Below are 5,000 nucleotides of genomic sequence, written 5' to 3' on the forward strand. Positions count from 1 at the left end.
CAGAACGAAGACTATAAAATAAGAGAAAAGCTTTTTCCATTTCATCCATTTTATTTTAAAACGAAAAAAATTGTTATTTGGATGTGAGTCTAAAAGGGGAAATAGAATTTTGTTACAAAACCATCCATATATGGAAAATGAGAAAGGCATGTATGGACCCAATTATCTTCAATGTTGTAACATAGCTGGGTTTTCGTGATGTAATTTTTAAGTAGTAATTTAATATAGGTTATTTCGCTTTTTTCACTGATATATTTAGATGAATTTAGATGACAATTTCATCATCGGAATTCGAAGACATATGAGAAAGAATAACAAAAATACCTGATACTTATTACATTACTTTGAAGGAATGGCAACAGTGAAGAAACACATAATTAGTATCCTAAAAATAATAGATAAAAAATAAATTTCATAATCCACGGTCGAGAGTTGCAACGGTCACCATTATGCAAAGAATGATAAAAAATAAAAAAAGTAATGCAGGCTATGCGAGCATTCGACAACAAATGGAGACATTACAACAGTCCTTAATTCTGTACTGAATATTGATAGTGATATTTTCATGTAACTAAAATTCAGCGGAAAATTGAAAGGGAAAAAAATCCTCTATTGCAGTTGCACACAGCCATTTTCGAAACGGCCTTTATTTTCCGAACAAAATGGATATATTTTTATAAACACGGAAATGCAGAATAACTCTCGGTGTCTTTTGTGATGCCACCAACACAGGAACATTTTGCTGCAGAATTTCCACAGGAAGAGTCGACGAGGTTGTCTGATATTGCTCAAGACGAGGCAATACATTACTATGATTTTTCCTTTCACCATTTTGCTCTCACTCTGTTATAAAGAATAGCCTGAAATACGTGAATGCAATTCGTCCTACGTTTTTCTTGATCAAAAAAGTTCCCTGTTACAAGTTACGCTTCTCATCCACAAGGTTAAGCTTTTTTTTTTTTCAGCTGGTAAAGGGAAAGTGTCACGTCCATTAAAATGGAATTTTCTGAGACATAATTATAATTAATTTGCTTTTCATTCAGACTCAGGCGGCTCCCTTAACGAAGGGGAAAAATGTCAACAGTTCTGTTGTGTTTTGAGTTTTCCTTTTGTTATTCTATTTTGGGAAAAACTTCTCCATAGAAGGTAACAGTTCTCGAAAATAAATAGGGTTTATTATTATGATTTTCATGGAGAGAGAGAGAGAGAGAGAGAGAGAGAGAGAGAGAGAGAGAGAGAGAGAGAGAGAGAGAGAGAGAGAGAGAGAGAGAGAGAGTTTATGGGCTGCCTGAGAGCAGGATTTCGTGCAGGCATAAGACCAATGAAATCTGGACGAAGGAGAGAGAAAAGAAAAGACAGGGATAATGTTCAAGAGAATTGGGGAATTAGATCACTATGTCGAGAGACGCGGCTCAATAAGTAGAATCTAACAGATGATCAGAAGAATTACGGTAAAATAATTATGGCAAAATAAATATATATGACTACATTAAAACAAATGAAAGAGAAGCAATAATTTTTCGAGATTTACAGATGTTAATTATTTTGACTTTACAGGAGTCTCAAGGATCCTTGAATTTTTTTTTTTACCTTGAGAACAATATTTGACAAGAGGTGAAATCAGAAAAGGCAGGAATAATAAATAATTGCACGACGGATAAGTATAATTACATATAATGCATTAAAATTTGGTTCACGCGAACAAGTGGATACCATTATGTCTGCATGCGCTCTTAAAGACTATAAAAATTAAAGACGGATGAAGTAATATCTATACAAATTGTTGTATATATGTATCAAAGATGGGTATTAAGTGACATGCTAAATAAACAAAGAAAACAAGAATTTCTAGACTTACATTTATGCTTCGAAAAATATCCATTCATGTCCCAAAGCATGGTCACCGCTCTAAACTAGTTAATAAATAAGTTTCCAAAACAGAAATATATTGAATTTTGAGTAAAATTTTTAAAAACTTTTGACATCCAATATAGCCCTCCAGCTATATTGAAATATCACCTCTATTACGATGTAAAATAATTTTATTAAAAGTGTCTTAGTGTAAGAACGTAATGATATTCTAATAATATTGATGGGTTTAAGTTCTCTCTCTCTCTCTCTCTCTCTCTCTCTCTCTCTCTGAGGAATCATGGCGTAACCCACTTCCGTTCACACGAGGTTAGTAATGAATATGAAAGTGTACAAGTCTGTCTATCATTCTGTATGTCTATCTGTCTCTTGAATATTTCAAGGACAATACCATTTCCCTTTGTCGAACATCCCATAAATAAACAATATACTCATAATATGGAGCGTAACGTATGTATTAGATGATCTAAGAAAAACAGAAGTAACGTACAGAGAATTTCAATATGGAATCTATCTGTCTGTCCCCTGAATATTTCAAGAACAGTACCATTTCCCCTTGTCGAGATTTCCATAAATAAAGTATACACGCTTAATATGGATGACAACGTAAATTTTAGATAATCAAAAGAAAAGTTAGAAATAACTTATAAGGAATTTCAATATGGAATATAGACGAAATAAAAAAAAAAAAAAAATAACAAATCACAAATCCGAGCGCTGACTCGTATCCCATAGGATCTGCTACAAAAGATCCTCGGGAAATATTTCGACTTCTTCTATAATGACTAAATTTGGGTCCACGCTCGCTGACGTCATCGGAAAAGTGGATTGTTAGTCTATCGATAGTTTCCTGTTAGGGGAAAAGGACCGATTATTTTCTCTTGTGGAAGGCCAGTCTTTAAGGAGTGTATTATTTGAGGATGATGCGAATATTTTTCTTTATTTAGTTGACTACGTAAAATAAAGACTGACTCAAGTATATAAAACCCTCACAAGACATCTATATATATATATATATATATATATATATATATATATATATATATATATATATATTTTATATATATATATATATATATATATATATATATTTTATATATATATATATATATATATATATATATATATATATATATATATATATATATATATATATATATATATATATATATATATATATATGTCTGTTTGTGTGTGAGCTCGCGTGTGAGTGTTTGTGTATCCCTCAGGATATTAGTGACTCAAAAGTTGCTTTATGAAACCGAAAATGCTTATATACATAAACCTGCAGGGAGTAACAACAATTAACAAGTAAAAAATGCGCCGAAGTTTCTTGGACGCAATCGAGTTTTCTGTACAGCGTATTACCAAGGCCACGGAAAATAGATCTATCTCTCTGTGGTCTCGGTGCAAAGCTGTATGAGCAGCAGCCCATGAAACTTTAATTACGGCCCGCCGGTGGCCTGTCCTATATCGTTGCCAGAAGCACCATTATGGCTAACTTTAACCTTAAATAAAATAAAAACTACTGAGGCTAGAGGGCTGAAATTTAGTATGTTTGATGGTTGTATGGTGGATGACTAACACACCAATTTGCAGCCCTCTAGCCTAAGTAGTTTTTAAGATTTGAGGGCGGACAGAAAAAGTGCGGACGGACAAACAAAGCCGTCACAATAGTTTTCTTTTGCAGAAAACTAAAACTTGACGTATTAGATAATTATCATTGATCTTTTTTTTAAAGAACTGAAAGTGAGAATTTTTGTTGACTTAAAAAAAAATAAGCTATACTAACTACTTAACGCATTTACCACGCCACAAAAAAGCAAATAAATAAATAATTACTGTATCATCTCACGACAGGAAATAGTAATTTCCTTTAATATTTCATGGCGCCTTCAGCTGACCCCGAACTTTAATTTATGTCTTCATAAAAATTCACCTTGAAATTATCATATTTAATGAATTTCTTCTTGATTTTGACAGAATTTTATTTAAGTTCGGAGTAAATGGTTCCTAATTACTTCCAGCAGATCCTCAGCTATTCATAATTAGCAGATTTTTAGAAATAGTTTGAAATATAAAACATAATTAATTTGGGAATTATTTTAAGTTTTACTTGAACCTTTGGGATCTTTTGGGTGAATAATAATAATAATAATAATAATAATAATAATAATAATAATAATAATAATAATAATAATAACAATAATAATAATAATAATAATAATAATAATAAAATGAGACGAAGACCCAGAAATATACAGAGACAGGAGAATGAAAAACAGAACAGAGGAATGGCACAACAAACCAATACACGTACAGTACAAGAGACACACAAAAGAACTGGCCAGCGATGAAACATGGCAATGGCTACAGAGGGGAGAACTCAAAAGGAAACAGAAGGAATGCTAACAGCGGCACAAAATCAGGCCCTAAGAACCAGGTATGTCCAAAGAACAATAGATGGAAATAAAATCTCACCCATATGCAGGAAGTGCAATATGAAAGACGAGACCATAAACCGCATAGCAAGCGAATGTCCGGCGCTTGCACAGAACCAGTACAAAAAGAGGCATGATTCAGTAGCAAAAGTCCTCCACTGGAGCCTGTGCAAGAAACATCAGCTAGCTTGCAGTGATAAGTGGCACGAACACAAACCTGAGAGTGTGATAGGAAACGATCAGGCAAAGATCCTCTGGGACTATGGTATCAGAACAGATAGGGTGATACGTGCCAATAGACCAGACGCGACGTTGATTGACAAAATCAAGAAGAAAGTATTACTCATCGATGTCGCAATACCATGGGACACCAGAGTAGATGAGAAAGAAATAAAAAAAAATGATAAGTATCAAGACCTGAAAATCGAAATAAGAAGGATATGGAATATGCCAGTGAAAATTGTACCCACAATCAGAGGAACACTGGGCACGGTCCCAAGATCCTTGAAAAGGAGTCTGGAAAAACTAGATGCCGAAGTTGCTCCAGGACTCATGCAGAAAAGTGTGCTACTAGAAACAGCGCACACAGTGAGAAAAGTGATGGACTTCCAAGGAGGCAGGATGCAACCTGGAACCCCACACTATAAAATCCACCCAGTCGAATAGGATGACTGTGATAGAATCGCCCCC

The sequence above is a fragment of the Macrobrachium rosenbergii genome, chromosome 23, assembly GCF_040412425.1.
Source record: "Macrobrachium rosenbergii isolate ZJJX-2024 chromosome 23, ASM4041242v1, whole genome shotgun sequence".
Classification (NCBI taxonomy): domain Eukaryota; kingdom Metazoa; phylum Arthropoda; class Malacostraca; order Decapoda; family Palaemonidae; genus Macrobrachium; species Macrobrachium rosenbergii.